Here is a 22,891-nt window from a genome sequence, read left to right as displayed (position 1 = left end):
TAGAGATCCCAAATCGGAACAGCCAGCTGTTAACCTCTACAATTCATCAAAAGTAGTGTAAACTCCCTCTGGTTAAGAAAAATGTGATACGACATACCAACCTTTTAAAGGAAAGACACACCACAAACTTAATAGGTATTGCTTGTTCAGGTAACTGAAAAGAGCTAAGCAAACAAAAAACCTTACCTATAAGGACTAAGCTATATTTAAATACATTTGCTTTTAAATTCACTTTTGTGTGAACTTCAGCCAAGTTTCTTCAGTTTGAAGAGAATGACAATCATGAATAAAGTTTATAACATTTTCACAGAAAACAAAACTGGAATGAGACAATGTGGAAACCTGGCCCTGTGAATAACTATATTTAATCAGGGGATTGTATATGCAGTCAAAACAATTCAAATTGCAAATATAAGCAATGAATAACAAATACTCAAAGGACTGCTGATAGAAAACAGTTTGTCAGCAATCCACTGCTGAAATATATTCACAACAAACATTTGCTGAGTAATTGCAATCAAGAAATTTGTTGAAACATAACATTCAGTTGACAGACAATTTATCAACAGGAAATAAAAATAGATAAACATATAAGAGAAGTCTTTATAGTTCTTTCATTAAGCTTTGTGGTCCAACACCACAAACTTGAAGTTCAGAGTTACCGCTGGCCTTCCTGTCTCTGCTGCGCTTACATTAATTCTACTGCTATTTACAACAGTGCTAGCCAAAGTATTCCCATACAGCTCAGCAGTTTCTATCTTCAGATTAAACTTTGCAAGATTATCACAGATACTACTTGTTTAATTTGTTTATTCTCAAAGTGTATATGTTGTTTTAAAGAGTAATGGGGTCAGGTGAAACACTGGAGAGGGAAACTGCTGTCTTCCTGGAAAAGAACAGAGTTTGCTCAAGTGCAGAAAGCTAAAACAGCCCAAGGGAAGTGGCAGGGAAGAGAACAGGAGGGTCATTACAAGGAACACGGGTCCTGATGCTCATATGCAAAAGTGGAGAGTTTACTGGGAGTCCTAGGGAGCAGACAATAATGCATTAGAAGACAGCAATTTTCAGGGGCAACTGGACGATTTTTTGCAACTCAAAGTCACCACAGTGTATCTATAGAAGCATTTCTGCAGCTTGAAAACGCATTTTTTTAAGCAAATTTCCTGAGTTTCCACACTTACCATGTATTTATTTGCATCATGATGCTGGTTTAGAACAACCAAGTTGTATTCTTTTTTGATGAAATTGAACTGGAAAATGTTTTCCAGGAGCACCCATAATGTGCACTGGTAGCTAATGGGCATTCAATCTGTTAAGACTAGACTAGACAAAGCCAGACCAAAATTACCTTCTGAAATGTGTACGGTTGAACATCACTGCCTCAGCATCAAGCATTTTACTCTAGAAAACCCCCTTCCTATTGCCCTACAGTACCTGTTAACATGAATGTAGCTTGCAGTGATTGAAACCAAACTTAGAAGTAACAATACACATAAAGACAAAGTAGGAAGGATGAGATTGGTTTATAAACCCTGTATTCTGTCTCATGCATCCATTTCAAGGTTTTTCTAGTGCTCAGTATCCTCTCTTAAAGTACAATAAAATTTGGCTTTTTGAATTTAAAAACCTGTTGATCTACCTAGAATGCCCATACAAGGAAAAGGCATAGGCAGGCCTATTTGAAGGTTCTTATTTGACCATCATTTTGTCATCTGAATGTCATTATAATAGAAACACAACATGGTTTGGGTTGGAAGGGACCTTAAATATCATCTAGCTCCAATTCCCCTGCCAGGGGAAGGGACACATTCCACTAATATGTAATGTAATGTAAACCTAACCTCTTCTAGTTTAAAGCCATTCCCCATAGTCCTATCCTTACTTTCCCTTGTAAAAAGTCTCTCCTCAGCTTCCCTGTAGGTGCCCTTTAAGCACTGGAAGGCTGCTCTAAGGTCTCCCCAGAGCTGTCTTCTCCAGGCTGAACAAGCCTGTCAAGGTCCCTCTGGATGGCATCCTTTCCCTCTGGTTTGTCAACCGCACCACACATCTTGCTGTTGTTGGCAAACTTGCTGAGGGTGCACTCAATCCTACTGTCCAAGTTGCCAACAAAGATATTAAACAATGCCAATCCCTGAGGAACACCACTTGAACATCAGGCGTTTCACCATAACTCTTTGAATGCAGCCATTCAACTAATTCCTTATCCATTAAGTGGTTCATCTATCAAATACATCCCTCTCCATTTGAGATTTGGATGTCACATGGGACAGTGCCAAATGCTTTGCACAAACCCAGGTGACAATGTCAATCACTCTTCCCATTCTGTCAGTGCAGTTGATAACTCTTATACAAACGTTATTATCAATAATGGCTTTTGCTCCGGCATTCTGACTATTTTTTCATGCCAAACTTGTTATTAGTGCTTCCATCTAATACAAGACACAATCCTGCTCATATGCATACACTAATAGGTGACAGGCTTATCTGGTCCATCATTCCTAATGTATTACCAGAATTCCAGCCATGCATGTAAAGCTGAATGCCACAAGGAAAGAAAGGGGGAATAAAATCTTACTTACATATTAATGAATGAGCCAAATTCCCTTAGACTCAATAAATACATTGCTATACCCAGAAGTGGTATACTTTTACTTCCTAAATGGAGAATATTTACATAGAAGAGAATAAGTGTTCTTTGGAACAAGTAAGGTGTATGAATAAAACTAAAGAAATCAGAGAAGATTTGGCATAAATAAGCCAATTACATAGGCTCTTGAACTGAAATCTTTAATAATGCATAAAGTAAAACACAGACATGCAGCAAAGCTAATGCTTGCAAATGAGCAAGTCTGTGATGTGTAAATGTTTTCCAAAGTGAGAATAACAGAAAGAATACGGTATGTAAAACATCCCTGCAAAACCCACCCCAACCCAAACCAGAAATTATAAAAGAAAATAATTTCATAACATAAAATAGGATTAAGAAAAAAGTCTATTCAAACTGTATTTAGAAACATTTCAACAGAAGTTGAAACCTAGTGGAGACCAATATATCATAGTAAACCTACTGTAAATAAATTACCATGTTTCCTTATAGTTCACATTGCTAGCTCAAGCTCTTTGAAACCCATCTTTTCTACTGTCATCCAGCTAATTTCATTCAGTCAATAGGTATGCATACAGTTCAGTTCACCAGGGGTCCTGGGGATAGCTCTACTCTTTCATATTTCCTGCTAAATCTGAACTGTTGTGGAGTGCTGCAACTAAGGCCCTGAGGACTGGAAATCGCTCTGCAGTTGCAGAAGAGCTGAAACAGCACAAGCTCCTTCACACTAACACAAATTTATTTGAGTAGGAGACAGCAACTGGATGGCAAAGAGCAGCTGGATCTCTCCCAGTGCCATGCTGGTGCCCCTCCAAAGGCTACAAGGAGGTGCAGGGATTCTACATGGGATTGCACGTACACAGACAAGGAGATGCTGAAAAGACATCCCACCAGTTCCAAACAGCTGCTCTGCACAGCTCAGTGCAGGCAGACTTTCTCACACACAGGTAGCCTTCCTGAATTCACCAGGGCATGATATGGTTGCAGCAACCTGTGATCATAGAACAAAATACTAGAGCTAAGTTACGTTACAATTTCTGGGGATTTTTAACATAGAGGTCTTTTGAGTACATGTTTTCCTGTTGTTTTATAACTCTTAGCCTTTACATTGCTGATTTAAACACCAGAACAAGAGCTGAGAGTGAAAGCTGATGCTCTTAGCATAAAGAGTTCTGTAACCCTTTTTTATGACCATGAGCAAACAGATGAACTCTTTGGTGATACTTAAAATCTATTACCTAAGATTTCCTGCTTCATGAACTGTTTTAAAGCTAATTTATTTTTATTATATGTACCATGAAAGAGCATTTATAAAATACGCTTAATACACTTACGCAGAAATTTCAGTTCCATCAAAACCAAAATCCTATCTTACAATCCTGTCTTTTTTTGACACAATGCACCACACTGGGGGAAAAAGAAAAAAAAAGTCAGTATTAGTTGAAATGCTTATTTGATTAATTTTAAGATATTTAACTGTGCTTTCAAGTATTTTAAAGTCCAGAAATTTTCACAACTGTTTAGAATCAAAATTTTATCTTAAGTCACATTTTCCTGACCATAATTTTGTCTTCAGCAAATTATTATTTAACATATAAACTCATATTTGATTAGAAAATGGGCCAAACTTTAAACAGGACATTCTATATTCTGTTAAGACAAGATATAATAATTTTGTGCCTAGTCTTGTATCTCACTTAGGTCACAAAATGCAAAGCCTGCTCTCCTTTTACATAGTTTATCTTTTGCTTTATTCGTGAATACAGAATTAGGATGTTATGGGACCTCAGCTGTTGGTCAAACTCCCAATAGCAATGGCAAGCAATCAGAGGAAAGTTTAATGTCACTGTACACAGGTTAAAAAAAACTGCTATTCTTTCTATGTATTAGGCAGAACTCATCTTTGTTTTGCAATGTGGTCTGAAAGAATTCCCAAGCAAAAAATACCGAGAAGAAAATTAATGCTTCTTACTACACCAGATTTTCACTGGTTGGGGAATATCCTACAAATTACTTTATACTTCAAAACCATATTTTTATTCCCTAATTTTGTCGTGTGAACCATTTTAACCTGATGCTTGTATACTAAAAATGTAGAAGATATTAGTATTTTAAAATGTGCACCGTTCTGCTTATTTAATGACATAAAACACTGGTAAAGTTTTGTTTCATATAAAAAAAAAAATCATTAATGTCACTGCCTGAGACAGTGCCAATCTGCAAGGTTTACAAAAATTCAGCCAAACACTGAGCTGCAAAGGCAATTATATATTACAGGCTATGAAGTCATGCACTGATTTTCAAGTTTCTCATAATTTTTACACTGTGACAGTACAGAAATTTAAAAATTATGCATATTTACATATTTCATTACAAAAATAAATAATAAGGACTATACAGTCTATTTAGATATAAAATAATAAATATGTCTCTTCAGAAGTTCACTAAGCAGCCCAGAAAATTTAAACTGCAATGAAATTGAATCTAACAAAAGCACCATTAAAATAATCAGCCCACAGGAAATAAGTCAAACAGCCAGCTACCTGTAAGGTCCATCACCTAGGAAGCATCCCTCAGTCATTTTCCAAAGCTGTAACAGACTGAAACATGACCAGAGACTGACAATTCAAGCTACGTGGTATGAACGAGGCAGTTAGCTACAGAGGTTCAGATCCCTCACAAAAAATATTCATACAGATACACTCCCTAACATTTCCTTCTAAAGAATCATAGCTGGTGATTGCAGCTATGATTGAAAGGCACCGGAAGAGAAATAATTTCTTTTGTAAGAAGAATTTCAGTCTCTTAAGGCTTTTAATCAAATCTCCAATCACAAGTTTTGCAATCATCAGCTCAAAAATTACCTTTTTGGTACTTTGATACCTACTAGTAGCTGAATCCAATCCAAGATCACAAATTTCAACATGCCCTAATGTCTTCTGCTGGAGTTTTTGACTTGCCAAAGAAGCACCACAGAAGTCTTTAATTGAGTGGCAGACAAGGCCAGGAGCTGAAGCAGTACACCCCATACCAAACCCACTGTCTGAGTCCTTGGTCTGGTATGAATCTTAACTAACAACTTGATCTGCTGCTTACGTGGAACAAATAAAAATACATACCCTCTCAGTCACAGGGTATTCTGTTTGGGATTTCCAAAGCCTCACCTCAATACCTCAGCCTGCCCCAGTTAATTCCCATCAATATGCATCCTGACTGCATGAATTTTTTTTGTTTTTTGGCTGACATTACTTTGTTCTTCTTTTTAGGGACCCAAAATCAAGATGTCTCTGTAAAGTTTAAACAACCTTCACTGAAAAAATGTGGTCTAGTTGCAACTATCACCCTTATAAATCCTGTTTTCACTTACCAAAGTAATTTCTCTGTGCATGGGAGGGATTGCTAGCACACTTTCTTAGGACATTTGGATTCAAAAGCTCTGGACTATACCATTAGTCTGCTGAGCATCTCTGGAAAACTTAACCTTACTGCATCTTATTTTACATATTTGTTAAATGGTAGAAATGAAAGTGTCATTTACACAGTAGCTCAAGATCTTAGACTGATGAATGTTGTATAACATTGTCTTCTAGGTATTTTTATTTCCTGTAAATAGGCATTTCTTATTCTTAATCTCATATTTTAATCTCATTAAAAAAAAATCTCATATTAAGATGCTAAAAAGCATCCAGGTTAGCTACAACACGTACCACCTCAAAAATTATACATAGGAAGGAATAAACATTGTTGCTTTTTTTTTGGGGGGGGTGGGAGGGGGGCGGTACAGGGGTAGGAATAGGATTTTTGTCACCATCTCTCACTATAGTCTCATAGGCAAACACCCTAAAATACGAAGCAAGAATTAGAAAAGCCACTGCAGAAAAAAAAAAGGATAAAAAAATCATTCTAGACTGTAAAATACATAAAAGTGACAAAAAACCCAGAAACATTTAGAAAGAATTGAGGTTTTGGAGGGGAGGGTAAGGAGAATAAAAAGACATGGCAGGAAAGGAGAGAATATAAGAGAGGAGACTAAGTGAAATGACACAGAGAATTTAAGAATTGTGCAGGGTATGAAAAGCCATGAGAAAAAAATCCGCTGTCAAGGCAAGACACGTAGCAGAGATGTAACTGTTCTTATCTGCACTTGAGGGCATGAAATAATTCCTTTTTTAATTTTGCCTTTTTAATCCTGTCAATTGGAGCTGTCACTATGGATGTAATAGCAAGTATCCCAATCACAATATCAAAGACTCTTCACTGACACTCCTTGAAATAGCATTAATATCTGCTCACTAAGGTTGGTACATTTAAATGTTCTTGCGCAATGTTGTAGCTCCCTTTTAGTCAGGTATCAAGCTGCTATTTCACGCTCTGTTTGTAAAATTATTAACAGCTGGCCTAACATTAGATCAACTGGAGTGTGGTCGGCTAGGACAAGGCAGTGCTTAATAAGACTATTTCCGACTCTATCAAGTTATTACCACCTTTGTATTTGTAAATATCGGAAATGGCTTTTGAGCCCAAACCAAGTTCTAACTTTTCAAGAGTGACAGGCCTTAATCAAGATATCAGACTTTGATTTAAGGGAAATGTGAATTTAAAATCCAAACTCAGATCCATATATGTTCTCTTCAAATAATAGCCTCAGTAAAATCCAGTTAAAAATGTCACAGAAATAATTCTTGCTCCTAGCATCTTTTATATTGTGTTAAGGACCCTTAAAGTAGATAACAATAAAATGAGAAATTTTCCAACACAATGTTTCCCCATTGGAGAATTCAAACATTTTCCACTTCCTACTTGTGCAAACATAAGGGGCCTGGCCCATTTTTTGGTACAGTGGTTCCAGGCAGTGCTGACTGATACTGGCAGCTCACATCCTTAAAATCAAAAAGGCTCAACACACAGCTTCAAACTTAAATCTTGAGCACAGCTATTAAATTCCAAACCAGCATGTTTCTGTGGTGCCACTTCCCGACACAGAGAAAACTCTCAGGGCAGCAGTTTTGGATCAAGATTCAGTCTCACCAGGAAGTAAATCCAGTAACAATAACATAGTCCTTGCTCCAAAGAGCTCACCATGTTCTTAGACGGCTGCTTGCTTATCTCAGTGTCTGATTCCACTGGTTCCTGCACCAGTTAAATTGATTCTGCTATTAAAAAATCCAAATAATGACCCCCAGTCAGTAGCAGTAGGCTAATACTGTTACTACAGTGTGCTTAGAGGCGGTGTACGCTATGATCATAGAATCACAGAATCACAGATGATAATGGTAATATGATAATATGGCAGTTCTCACGTTATGTCTGGGGATACCTACTGACTCCATGTTAGACCACATTCATCTGGCGTTACTCAAGAAATTAAATGACTGGCTGTGCTTACGATTTTCCCCTCAGAAAACCTCTAACATTGACATGTTTCAGTAATAGAAATGTAACATCAGAAATATGGAGATGGGTATGTATCATTCTGAATCTTACCAACTCACTGCCTAGAAATGAGTCTACCCAAGGTTTATATTATTCTAGGAATGTGACTACTTCATATAACAGTTTGGGTTGGAAGGGACCTTTAAATCTCATCTGTTTCAACCCCCTTACAATGAGCATCTTCAACTAGATCAGGTTGCTCAAAGCCCCATTCAACCTGGTTTTTGAACACTTCCAGGGATGGAGCATCCACAACTTATCTGGGGAATCTGTCTCAGTGCCTCACCACCCACAATATAGAACTTCTTCCCTATATCTAATCTATATCCTCTTTCAACTTAAAGCCATTACCCCTTGTCATATAACCACATGCCCTTGATGACACTGCTTATATCATTGATGAAGTTACTGAATAGTACTAATCCTAGTATGGACCCTTGAGGGAGTGAGGCTGTTTTTCTACAGTAACTTCTCTTAGAAATAGAGCCACCTCTTTTCTCACCCTCCCAACCCCCGTTTGCTCTTTTATACTTCCCTATGAAATAAGCCAGCCACAGTGGTTGTACTTAACATCTGTAACCGTCTGTAGTGAAATAATCCAGGATGAAGTAACTAACAATTATGGGTTTTCTAACCACAATGCAGCAAATTTTCTCTTATCTCTCAGCCAGTGGGTGAGTACTGCAGAGGTACACTACAGGTAATGTTGCAGCAGTTCTGTGCACTGCTGAAGTAGATACGAAATGTCAGGATAATGATATATTGCTTTTAAATCTGTTTTCAACTTTATTGTTGCAGAGACTATCCAAATAGGGGGACAGGTGTTCCCTATAAAAACATCTGAAACATCGACTTCAGTAAGGAAACCCAAATGGACTCATGGCTAAATGTCAAATCTCTCAATATTTATAGCCTGGGTATAGAACAGGTTAACACAAAGATAGAAACATATTATGTTAATGTCAGCCTCTGAAAAGCAGATTCTGGATATTTACCTCTGGTGTTTGAAACACAGTGGAGGAAAAAAAAAAAGCAAACAAAAAAACAAACTCCACTAGCTATGCATGGCTGGGATCTAAAGCCAGATGCAACCGTTTAGTATTCTGATCTGCATATAGATCATTGTGATGTGACTTGCAGTGGTGGTTCAGCCCTTTAGCCACTTCTATCAGAACAGTTGTTATATTTATTCAAAGCTAAGTGCTATGCAGGAAATGTCTTATGCAGGCCTTAGTATTCACTGCACGCGGTCAAAATTTATCTGCATTTAAAAACATGTTCAGACCATTCTTTTATTCTAATAGTGCTAAAATATTTTGACGTTTATTTCTTCTGGAACAACAAGAGATGCATTGCTTTTTACTTAAAGATAACCATTTGATAATGAAGTATTTGACAAATAGAGCATAGTCTGCAAATATATGCAACATGCTACAGTCAGCTCATTAAAAAGAAAAGGATGAAGGAAATGTTAGAAATTAGTCAAGAACATGGCTAACATTTCTTAGAAATTTATCTTGCTTCCTTCTGTGGAACAAAAGAAATTGTTCTCTTATGTTTAGAGTTAAGAATCTGTGAAAAGTATTCTAGGGGTTAAAAAAGATCTTAATTCTGCAAACGGTTGTTTTTTTCTTAACTCTTACATTTCTTGAAGTGACCAATGTGTGAATTACTAAAATATCATCAGAAAATCCTTTTGTTAGGATGGCAGGAGAAGGAAGCACAGAAACAGAAGCCCAGGAGATCTGTGTTAAGATTATAACTCAGATACAGATTTCTTGTGATGCAAATACAATTTTCAAAGACTTCATATGGGTTGTAGACAATATCTTATGAAGCACATGAAAGTCTTCTGAACTGAAAATGCATCTTCTGCAAACATTTCTTGCTAGCAGAGCATCTAAAGTTCCTGAAAACACTGTCATGAAACAGGAAGTCTTAAACAGTTGTAACTCCTGGCTTGCAGCCGGTCAATAACGGCTAGTTGCACTGTGAGTTAGTAGTTTAGACTGAATGAATCAGCCTGGGGAAGGTGGGGGCAGGCAATGCTGACTGATTGGCAGTGGTCTGTGGGCTACCACAACATGCAGCTTGTGGTTCCTTTCCCTCCGTGTGACCAGCTGCCTGGGTTCCATGCTGGTTGTTAGAGGGTGAAAAAGGCCATGGGCTAGAATAAGAGAAGAAAATGAGAGAAAAATTAACACACAAAGACCAGCAGGAAAAAGTAGGGGCAGAGAAGAAACAGTCAAGAGCTAAAAGAGGAAGAAGGACGTAGTGGGAAGCATCAGATCAGCGAAAAGGGAAAGTTCAAATCTGAGTTATGAGAAAACTTTTGGAATACTAAATATAAAAGAATGACACAGAATAGAAGCCTGATTTTTCTGCTGAAACTGCCTTATAATATTACAGCAGTTTGATGCAATTTAAACCTATGCTATTGGAATAGATTTTCTGATGGCAGTTTCATCCATTAAGGAACCAAACAAAACCTTTCCATACAATGAATTAACTTATTTACATGCATTTAGTACAGCTTTGCAAACCTTCAGTAATTACTACAAAAAACCTACAAAAACACTCATCAAACTTATCATGGCTCTTTGACAGTGTGTCATATATTGATGGTTTCAGTGTGTGAAACTCTGACCACCCCTAATAAATACAATTACTGACCACCCTGGTTAATATTACCACCCACATACCTTCCCTCTCACTCCCACTTCAGCATACAAAAGGGAAAGGGGGCATGAAAATTTAAAAACTACAACATCTTGTGTAAGTTCGTGGAGAATTATGTAAGAGAAAATGAAATCACATGGTATGCTGAGGTCAAGGAGGTATGTAGAAAAGGGTAATTTTATACCTCGACATAAGTGGGCTGCTTTAAAATGTTACAAGTTTCCTTTAAAATGCAGATGATTCATATTGAATGGACTACGCATTCATATCTACTTTAAAGCTGTAACACCTTATTGGTTCACTGGATAGCAGGCAACTCAAAGAGGATCTGATTCATTATATTTTCAATATATATTAGAAATATAGTAAAATAGGTTACAAATTTACTGCTTACATGAAATATCTGTCTAGGTAAATGATAAAGGAAAAGATAAAACATGGCACTCAGAAGCAAGTTAAAGAAGTATATGGGAAAAGACAAAATCTATACTAAATTAATTTGAAACATTGTATTATACAGTCAGGTCGTTATTATTTCTGTCATTGTGATTTCATTAATAATTTCATAAAACTTCATTAAAGTTTGGTGCATGCTGAAAGTTTGAAGTTTTCCTGTAGGAGCCTAAATGGGTGAAGTACTCGTGACTTTCAGTCTGGATAAGTACTTTCTGCTTGAGAAGTGTAAATCACAGTGTATGCTTACATGCTCAGTGGGATTAATTTGTTTTGTGGTCAAGTACTGTTTTAAAACAGAAGTAGTAGTCAGTTCAATGCTTACATCATTATGTTTTTGAAAATGAACTTGATTCAAAATTTCCTTCATTGTTTACCAAGAAGCTCAGATAACAGGGAACCAATACCTTAAACATTAAGAACCATAAAAAGTGCTAATAACAAAATCAAGGAATAAAGTGTAAGAAATGCAACTATCATGAATCTCTGCAACTGGAGAGGTACACAATTTAATGTAACAAGAAACATTATCCTACAGTGAATGCATTTGTGTTCATTTACTAATTTGTAATGCACATTTCTAGCCAGGAAACTCAATTACTTGCTGAATTTAGTAGTACCTAAAAGTAAATAAATAAAATGGTTTAACACCTTGGGAGCACACAGGTGGATCCAGACTTCATTTTAAAGAAGAAAAATTTGGAGAGAGATGTAAAAAAGTATTAAAAACAAAAAGAAAGTAAAAATCTAGGGTTTACCTATATAACAGATTAAAAATTTTCAGATTTTGAGAGCATGCTCTGGGAACAAATAAAGCCTCTAGATACTGTGAATTATGCCATTTTAATTCTAAGAGATAGAAAAAATTTACTTTTACACACATACTGCAAAACAGTCTAGCTAAAAGTAGGATACTTGCTTTTCTGATATCATTATTTTTGTTTCATTCTTATTTAGAAAAGCTTTTCTACTGGGGATAACATTCTTAATTTTGCAAGAACTAGTGTGGAAACCTTATGGGGTCATGATCAGTATTTTCTCTCTTCAAAACGTTGTTAACACCAATACACTGCACAACAAATTCAGAACTGATTGAGAAAGGCATTAGCAATTTGTTCTATCAAAAAAATTAATTCTGTTTTTGGTACACATCTACTAACTACTTTCAACTATGCCTAACATGGCAGAGCTTTAAGATCTACACACATGGGATGTATGTGAAGGCTGAGTTCACTGAGATCTCAGTAGTTGTAATGAATCATGCATCTCCCTATCCCCCACCTCCCTCCAACTGCTTTGTGTTCTGCACTCCTCTCCATTCCCACCCAGACTTTGGCAACCCATCATGAGTTCATTTCTTGTTTTTCCCCAGAGGATAGAAATCATTATTGGAGCTGGGTCTCTTTAGCTTGGAGAAGAGGAGACTGAGGGGTGACCTCATCAATGTTTACAAATATGTAAAGGGTAGGTGTCAGGATGATGGAGCTAGGCTTTTTTCAGTGATATCCAGTGATAGGACAAGGGGCAATGGGTGTAAACTAGAGCATAGGAAGTTCCACGTTAACATCAGGAAGAACTTCTTTACTGTAAGAGTGACAGAGCACTGGAACAGGTTGCCCAGGGGGGTTGTGGAGTCTCCTACACTGGAGATATTCAAGGCCCGCCTGGACAAGTTCCTGTGTGATGTACTGTAGGTTACCCTGCTCTTGCAGGGGGGTTGGACTAGATGATCTTCTTAGGTCCCTTCCAACCCTTGGGATTCTGTGACTCTGTGATTCTGTGATTCTGTGATTTTGTCAATATTTAAAGTTGTCTTAGACAAATGCGGATAGTGCTGATTGCAGACAGGTATTATACTGGAAGTTGTTAAGTGAGTGCCATCAGTTATATCCTTATATCTATAGATTCACCCAGGCTGGGAATGACTAGAGTCTTCTGACCAAATAATAAAAAAAAATACCTGTGCCTCACATTTCCCATCTTTTCTTATATTTTCACTAAAACCAAATAAAAATCAATGAGGCATTTACTAATTGGCTAGATGCAACTTTCCAAGGTCCAAACTTATATACAGTGCAAGCTCCTGCACTGTTCAGACAACTGGAAAACATGCAAAGCATACACCTAAGAGGTGAATTAGTCTTTTGAAGGAGCCTTACCATATTGGAGAGGGTGACATTTGATCATCCTCTGGACATGACAGAACATGATCTGCAGACTTCTAATTTGGTGATGTTACATTACAATTACCACACTGCTAGTAGGTAGTCAGAGCAACTACAAGGACAGCCAAGTACCACAAACACCACAGAACAGTTCAAATTTTGACTCAAATAGCTTACTAGAAAGCCAAGCAAGCCCACAGGTTCATTTTTCAGCTTAGTGATGCTGACTGTGACCTAACCATGCCTAAAACATCAATATCTCTCACACTCTGAAGTGACTAGCACGTATTAATCTCAACAGGGACATCAAAATTCCAGAATTAGAACTGAGTAATACAAAATATTTTGGCAGATGATATCCACAAACACCATCCTACTAGTGCTTCCCCTGATTTCTGTGAAACAAAATCAGGTAATTTTCTAAAATTGCTGCTTAGAGACACTGAAATTCAGTCTTGTTTTGTTTTCATCTTTTGCTGTTCTACAAGTTAAAGCATTCACTCTGCTAAGGAAGTGAATCCATGCAGACATAGTTATAAAAATTTTATTGAATAAGGAGGCAGTATTAACTATCAATGTGCTCTCTACGTTACACTGCTCAGAAGGCATGAGTTAGTACCTGGGCCCAGATCCAAGAAAAAAAATGAAACAAACAGACTCCAGAAATTATATGATTACACCGTCAAACAAATTTAAAAGACATGCTTAGTTCTGATACTTTTTATTTCAGTGCTTTGGATGGGAAGTGATACTGCAGTTTTCAAGACCAAGAAGTTGAAGGAATTTTCTCATTCCAAATTAATTAACTTAGCTGCATGTGTGAGAAATGGTTTTGTAGCCTGTAAATCTGAGTGCACAAACTACACTGAGAATACCAACATTAATAAAGATTCAAATGCTAATAAAGGTAATTGACTGAAAGAAATTTGCTTGATGTTCAACTTTGTAGCCTGTTGTGAACCGACAGTGAAACAAAATATTTTTGTGTTTGTTTATGACTTACAACAATGGTTTAATTTGACAATTAGTACAATATTGCAGCCATTTTCATCTCTCTTTGACAGCAAAATCTAAATTCATTTTAACAAAAATGTGAAATGATAAAATCAGAGATGTCTCTTACAGGGATTAAGAAGAGTTCTGTGAGACAACAGATTTAACAAGAAACAAAATAGATAAAACACATAAAAACATAATATCATTTGCTGGTTTTAAACATTACTTATGTTTACCATATCCCTGCCATGCAAATCCCTTATTGAATATTATAAATATTATGCATATAATGAGTATTATAGATATTTTAAACAATGTATTCTTGGTAGAAAATGTAATCGTGAATCAAGGTTTTATACCAATATTTGGCTTTTAAAAGGCATTTGTTTGGAGAAAGCCACATTTTAGTGTAAGATCAGCTTTAGCAAAACATTTTCAGCCACTGATATTTTCATATTTCTGTTTCAGGAGCTTCTGAATGTTTTCTACATACGTATGGAAACAAGGAGCCACATTAGCAGCACTTTAGATTTTTCAGTCTTGGCCAAGATTCTGAAAATAGAGTTAATATCTTCTTATATATTTAAACAGACTTTTTTAATTGTGTATCTGTATGATTATCCTAAACAACTAACAGTTAATATAGTATTTAGTGTTACAGAAACAGGGTTCACACTAATTAGAAAGGTATTTCATGATCTGGTGGAAGTGTTTTCATACATGTTCATTTGTAACTACTCCAGACATCAATTAGCATACCAAGTAGGACAGGATAAGGAATATTCATGCAGCAGAACCTAGACTATTAGAAAATGGAAGAAATTATGAAATAATGTAGGGTATTCAATACAAGAACACATTCAAACTTTCATGATGTGAAAGCTGGTGTAGTTTTGGTGCCCTAGTATCAAGAACAAAACGTAAATTCTCCCTGTATAAAATTTATCTTTTGAAAGTTCCCTGCTTAGTCTCACATCAAATGAAATGTGTTAAATTTACTGACATTTTTCTTTTTTTTCTTTTCTTTTCTCTTCTCTTTTTTTCTTTCTTTTCTCTTTTTTCTTCTGTCTTTTCTCTTTTTTCTTTTCTTCTCTTTTTTTCTTTTCTTTTTTTCTTTTCTTTTTTCCTTTCTTTTTGTTTTCTTCTCTTTTTCTTTCATTTTCCTTTTTTTTTTTTTTAATTACAGACATATTCAAATGAAATTATCTTTACTTTGAGTTTCCAGGTGATTTCATACTGAGGTGTTTTGTTTTGGTTTAATTCCTGTTATTTTTTAGTTATAAGTCTCACAGAGCCAAAATATTACATTAGTAGGCAATCTATAACAGCAGAAAACCTGTCACATTTTTTTTCATAACTGTGAAGATTTACTCCAATGCTGGAGTAAGGCTCAGAATCCTTTAATTTTCTAGAACTAAATTAATAACACAGGAATTCAGTGCTGTTTCTTTTTAAATTGACTGCATCTATAGAATATGATTTTTACATCTTTCCAAAAAGATCCCTAGAAGGCTGGCACTTGAAGCTTATGGCTAAAGACTGAACAATGAAACAGGTCAACTTGTCCTAAGAAATCAGGTCAGTCAGTTGTATTTCACGTTATCATTTTGACAACAGGGGATGGGGGAACAGACACAGTTGTGAGCCAGCTCTTTGGAAGAGCTGCATACAGAACACATAGAAATAGAAACACTTCTATTGCTAAACCAAAGTTCATCTATAATACATAGTCCAATTATTATGAGTGCTGGTGGCCTTGTTTTTACTTTCAGTTTTTCTCTATTTATGAAAAAATCAACATTTTAAAGTAATTTCATATTACGGGGGGGGGCTTTCTATGTTTTGGGTTTGGGGTTTCTTTTTTCTTTATCTTTTCTTCTCTTTTTTTTTTTTTTTTTTTTTTTTTTTTTTACCCTAGAGGAAAAGCACCACTATTCAAATACTCACTATGGAGGATGTTTTATTGCTGTGGATATTTGCAGGAACAAACTGAACAATCATGCATTGAACAGTCACACATTTCATCAGAGAATTTCAGCTTGTGGTAAGATGCCCAAAGCTTGAAATAAAAATTTGTTCGATGTCTATACACTGAAAAACATATTCATATGGTGACAAAATTCTCTTCACTTAATTATAAACTACAGAGGACTTACAAGATTTTCTCTACATACATCCATTAATAACTCCAACTTTCCCCATAACATTATTGAAGTTATCCTGCAATGGCCAAATCCATAGTTCTGATATATTTCATAAGTCTCCATCCACAGATCACATAAAGTGAAGCCAGAGGAGCTATTATATAGCCTCCCATTGCACTACTGCATAGATGGTAGCATCCAATGGAGAGAATTAATTGGAAGGGTACTGAACAGGATAGCTGGAATAGCTGATCGCTGCCATGTCCTCTGCGGATGCTGAGAGAACAAGCAGCTCAGAAATGAACTTATAAGCTACTGACAAGTTGAAACAAAGTAGAGATCTCTTCAAAACTTCTAAGACTTTAATTAAAGCCAGGGATTTCAAAGCTTTCCCAGATCTGTAACAAAAGGCTGCATATGTGTGTGCAGGCCTAGTGTCAAAAATCTTTCTAGTCCTTCTGCAAGAACAGTCAACTGCGTCAAGGCCTTGCCTACATTTCTGAATCCTGTCTCTAAAGCTGTGGCAAACATATACAAATCACTGCAGTAAATAAATAAGAAGTTTTACTTAGTAGGTATTGTTAGTGAGCCCTACAGATGACCAGCCACAGAAGGCATCATCAGAAGTCAAATATAGGTAAGAAATCTTGGAAAAATAGCTTTAGATGAAACAGCATTACTTGTTGGAGCCTCTACTGTAACTCCTGTTGACAGGGAGCTTATGCACATACATATAAATATATATACACACATTACTTTTCCAGTGCTTTTCTAATATGTGTTCTTTTTCTCCTGAAATAGTTGCTTAAACTCATTTTGTACGCTAAAAATGGGAAGAGTAACAGCTCGTGTAATTGCAAATGAGAGGAGGTATGTCTGTTTGATACACATTTACTGAAATGTAATCTATACTCTGAAAGTGTTTTCGAACCCCTGATTGAGCCAGTACAGCAGAACTCAGTCATATAACACCAACACATCAACTGATTCTGATTCTTGGCTTGCATGTACTTGACTGTAAACAAGTAGAAGTGAGAATTGTGAAGTTAAGAAAACGCTGTCAGGGCCCTGTATTTGCCTAGAAATTTCAGATTTATTCAGAGGAATGAAAACAAGAATTGTAAGTGAGCAGGACCAAGGATGGTTTGAAGAACACCTCACACCTGGCAGCCAGCTCAAAAACTTACTTGCAAATCAGAAAATTCTAGACAGGACAAGAGCAAAGAATATGTGCTGTGGATGCCAAGGACTGTATATTTGTATGTCAGACACATGAACTGGCTAGGTAGCCAACTAAACACGACTGTAGAGTGCTGGGCTGCATGTTGTATATTAAGACAGGAGTAGTTAAGGCTATTTGCTTTCTAGTCTCTGGACAGTCAGATCCTACTGTACCGCTCTGTGACCAGCAAAGTACAGTACTTTACTTAAGTGCAACTCTACTCACAAAGCTTCCTGAAAAAATGAAACCAAACTAACAATTTGTGTATTCAGTCAGTCACCCCCTTTAAGGATCACATATTTCTGGCCACTGGCAAGATCTTGAAAGGAAAAAACATAATCTTTAATGTTTGGGCTCTTTTAAAGAATGGTCACATATATCAAAAGAAGCATTTCGCTGAAGTTTTAATAAGTAAATTAATATAAAAAAGCCTGTAGAACTGTCAACTGAGATACTGACCTAAATTTTTCACTAGAACAATGTATATGCTTCTCAGAAAGTTTTCCTGCCATTCTTTCTCTCTTTTAATTATGCCAATCAAAGTTTCATGCAGGAGCTTAAATACCAGGTTACATTTAACAAATAATTTAAAAAGTTCGTCCTGACTGTTTCCAGATGAACTAGAAATGGGAAGCAGCAAGACAAATTCCAATTTGCAGCAAACGTGAAGTAAATCTGCTTTAGTAGTTAGCCTTTGACTAGAAGGCCAGGCCCTAAGATGTCTGCAATCTTCAAACTGCCACCAGAAATCAATGGAGATATGCTGAGTTACACCACCAGAAAATATTTTCTCTGTTTCCCAAAAATGCAAATCAAAGGAAAATACACATTTCTTCTGTATCTGGAGCACTGTGATGCACCATTTCCTCTGATGGTAACCTGTTCTCTATTGCATCAGCCATCAGGCATTCAAAACCCATGTTGTTCATGAGACACCATACTAAAGCGGATAAGAATTAGTTATACTGTGATAACACAGCTGGCATTTGGCAGTAACCACTGCATTCATTTCAACAAGCTTGTCTTTTAAGAATCTCTTCTCCCTCCATTCCCCTGGTGAATTCAATATGACTATAGCTGAATGCATACAGAATGCAAAATACCCTTCAACAAAGCTGTGAAATTCTAACCCCAACTCATAATAAAAAAGGTGCAGAAAAAAACATCTGTGGATCTACATGACGAAGTCTTCTTAATATCAGAAACACTCCAGTTAGAACATTTGGAAGATGCATTACCTAGATAAGCATTAACAGAAAGGCCTATCAGAGAAATTTCACCAAAACCACCACCTTTTATTAAACCCAGGGGAAATTTTAAAATCACCCCATTATTCTGATGGCTTTAGAGAGTCTGTTTTCTCTGGCTAAAACACACTTGAATGTAACATGAAAGAGATCTGGCTTATCCCTAGCACTAAAGTAAGTGGAAAACCATCTTAATGGCAGAGCCAGACTGAAAGAAATATTTTCATCTTGGCAGATGTCACAAAATCAATGATCAAAATCTTTTGATCAATGTCAGCCTAAATGCCAGCTGTTTGCCTAGCATTTGAGCATTGAGCTCTATATGAGACATACTGTAACCTCACCCACATTGGCACTTATTTAAAAGCCAGGCTCCCTCATGGAATTTTTGAATTCTGAAGTCTGGAACATCTGGACTGTGCAAGATAAAAAAAATGGTCCTAGGCAAGCAAAATAGTTTGCAAGAGGAGAGAAAGAAATAAAACCCTCCAGAAAATCACTCTTTCAGTGCAAAACAGTAATGTGAATAATATCAATGATAAAAGAATTTGAGATGACATTAATATTTTTTAAAGTGAGGAAAACATGATGTTCACAAGCACATTTAGAAAACATTTTGGCCTAATTTTAAAGCTTATTTTCTGTTGAAATCAAAAAAGCACATGTGGCATTTTCTCAGTGTGCTTGAACTCAGTAGAATTATTTACACCTTTAAGATGAGTAAATGCTTTAACATTGAACTCATTTTGCAGTTTGAGTAGAAATGTTACTTATATTTAAGTGATTACATACACAAAAGAGAAAATTTGCAGCTATATAAGGTTATATATATTAAAGTATAAAACACAGATGTCTTACATGGAAAGGCTGGAAAGCAAAGTACATAATCTGATTTGAAGAAAAAAAACACCCTTTTAATAAACAAACAAACAAACAAAACTAAAGTGGACTGAAACTGTGTTAAAGAGAGTTTTGAAATAATGTTACATGTGATGCAAAAGTATTAACACAATGAAATGTTAAAGTTTATTTATTGTCCAGATTGCCCTAACAAAACCTCATACATGAAGGCTGACACCCAAGTCTCTATCTGCTTAAGTAATTTTGCCTACTGAATTAAGTGAGACCAAGTATCAAAGATGTGAAAATATCAAGAACCTGTCTGGACATGTGATTTACAGTTGAAGACAGAAATTCCCTAAACGTAAGGAATCCCCCAACAATCTAGAGACATGATTTCCAACAGTGTTCTCCCTGAAGGCAAGACCAGGATATGCCACGAAGGCTCTGGAAGAGTAATCTGCACTTTGGCAACACCTACCCTAAATATCATTCTCAAGGGAGACATTTAACTGTTTTACTGCAGAACAGGCCTGGGATCCATCTAGCATACATTAAAGGCGTAAAAAATAGAACGGCAGGTCCAAAATTTATAGCATACCACCCATGTAGACACAGTCCACCTTGGACAAACAGGATTCAGGAACAGCACAGAATACAAGCCAATTTGCATTTTCAGAAAGGTGGTATAGTAACGCATTGACAGAAGAGGAAAAGGGCTTTTTATGACAAGGCTGAATAATGTTGGTTCCTGTCAAAGGCAATGAGAGCAGGTGTTGCTCAACAGTCCACCCACAAAGATTAAAATACATCATCCGAATTATGACAATATTTGGATGAATTGTTCTCAGTGAAAACCGCTAGAGCTCTCCAACCTTAGCCTATTACTATAAGCATAAAATAAAAGTAGATTTACTTTTTAAGTGGAATGATTTTGGCATCATATTAAAACTGAGTCCACATACTAAATCAGCTTGAGACATAAATGCATTTTCCCTTAAAATCACAGATAGGTTGCAGTTTCAAACAGAAGTTTTAAAAAGGCAAAACACATTGATAACCCGTCCTTCACTTTAATATTGAACATGATCTGACCCAGAGTACAATGATTAGTATCAGGAACTTAAAACGCATCTTCACCTGATATCCTATATATTCCCTTTGAATGTGAAGTTATTTTAATCAGGGGAAAGCCAGTTTAGCATAAACCAACTTCCTGATACTGGACTTAATAACTGAGTATTTATTTATCCCTGTTTCATGACTGTTTGCTGAAGAAAGAATAAAAATCAACATCTAGTCAAGTATAATACTGCATGTGAGCATTAGTTCATTTTTTTCCCTCAAAATTTCACCCAGCACAACTGAGGCTGGTTGCAGGACTATGTACCAGAGACAGAGAAGGACCATTCTTCCCAGCCTTATTTCTTCTGCATCACCTGCTTAGATCTTGGACGTACAGGCCCATGGGTCAGAGGCAACATATACTCTCTTTCCTTCTCCATCAGCAGTGCTGAGAGGGCAGGAGGCTGAAAAGTTGGCTTTGCAATAGCAACACTCTTGCTCTAATTACATTTTTATAGAAATGATAAACTAGTTGTGCTGAAATTGTAGAGATTATAAACATTGTGTTCTATATTGTGCCATCAGCTTTTAAGCAGATGGCTCAGTTTATTCAGCAGATGTCCTGGTAGCATGATCTATTCCAGTGTTTGACTACAAATAAATGGACCAGGTTGACCAACCCATAAGGAATTCATGAAAACTTCTTATGTTCAGCCTAGTTCTCAACAGGAATATTTATATATTACTAGTTTTCATGTGTATATATTACTGCTTCCATCCATGATCTCGTAGCCTTTTAGACATATATTAGCTTTCCTCTCCCAGAATAAAGTGCCGTCATCTCTGCAAAGCTCAGCTGTAAAATGTAGGAGTGAAAATTACGCTATGATTTCTTTATGCAGAGTGTACAGTTGAAAGGTCTGAGATATGTAGGATTCAGTGGAACACATCTGTTGCTTATATTCGGATCTGATAAAAGAATGTTTATGACATAAGCTAGAAACAATTTTAACCACTTATAAAAGTGTTGTACTAATTTACTGCTCATAATGGCAAATAAGAATACAGGAAATTAACTTTTCAAGTCAGTATGCTTACAGTACTTTTATGTTGGGAGAAAACATGGTTTTCTGTAAGACAGCTAAGAGATGAATATTTTCTTTTTATGACTGAACTAAGGGCTACAAATATAGGCACTGCTAGCAACCAGGAGAAAAGTGTACAAACAGAAGCAGAGACAGAACTTTTGAACCAAGTCAGTGGAGCTCTAATAAATAAAAATTTTCTACTAAAGATCTGGCTAGTCATCCCAACATTTCTCCCAGGGGTAGAAATAGCATCACAAGAAGAAACTATTTAGTTCAGCGAGGTTAGGGTAACTGGTGCTTGTATTATCATCATCATAACAACAGTAATTAAAAAAACCCTCTGCTTGACATTTTAGGAGTTTTTTTGAATTCACATAGTTCAAACTTAGGAAACGTATTGTATCTTGAGAGTTTTGGGCGCAGATTTGATTTTTCCAACTTCCTTTCATTGTCACAATTCAGTGTGATACAGACATAAAAATTTCCATTCAACCTCAATTTTAGCATTATGGCTTGTAAATTACTTAATTCCAAAGCATTTATAACTCATGGCATTGAATGCAGTTAGACTATAAATGCAGATATTTTAGCGAATCTGTATTTTGCTGACACAACTATTTTCTCCAGCATTAGCTGTTTTTACATATACCTGTGATAGTCAAATGGTGAAATATAGTAATGTAGAATAGAGTGAAACAGTCCTTTAAAATGCTCTTGTGACTCTTGTTTCCTCATAAATGCTATAAATCGTAAAGCTAATCCTGTTTCCATTGTGTACATGCTTTCATTCTTATATGGCTGCTTTTAATAACACCATGAACTAGAAATGACACTCTGATTAAGAAAAAAAAAAATCTCTTTAAGTACACCTGTATCCTTTGCTTGTATTTGCTAAATACTGTTTGAAATGTGAAGTTCTATTATTGGTACCCTTTTTATGACATATCTGGGGAG

General features: G+C 36.2%; 1 long non-coding RNA gene across 2 annotated transcripts in view; it reads right to left on the bottom strand.

Annotated features, from left to right (window-relative positions):
• LOC136011136 (uncharacterized) overlaps positions 1–22,891 on the bottom strand; it is a 356,477-nt gene that overhangs the window by 64,852 nt on the left and 268,734 nt on the right. Inside the window, exon 3 of one of the 2 annotated variants that reach the window (XR_010611225.1) lies at positions 10,128–10,205. The exons of the other annotated variant lie outside the window; for it this stretch is intronic. This is a non-coding gene — a long non-coding RNA (uncharacterized LOC136011136). Of the gene's footprint in view, positions 1–10,127; positions 10,206–22,891 lie in introns of those variants that run through there. 2 annotated transcript variants of the gene reach the window in all.

This window comes from Lathamus discolor, chromosome 3 (genome assembly GCF_037157495.1).
Source record: "Lathamus discolor isolate bLatDis1 chromosome 3, bLatDis1.hap1, whole genome shotgun sequence".
NCBI classification, from domain to species: domain Eukaryota; kingdom Metazoa; phylum Chordata; class Aves; order Psittaciformes; family Psittacidae; genus Lathamus; species Lathamus discolor.
The sequence above is the reverse complement of the archived record's forward strand: the minus strand, read 5'-3'. Positions and strand labels throughout refer to the sequence as shown.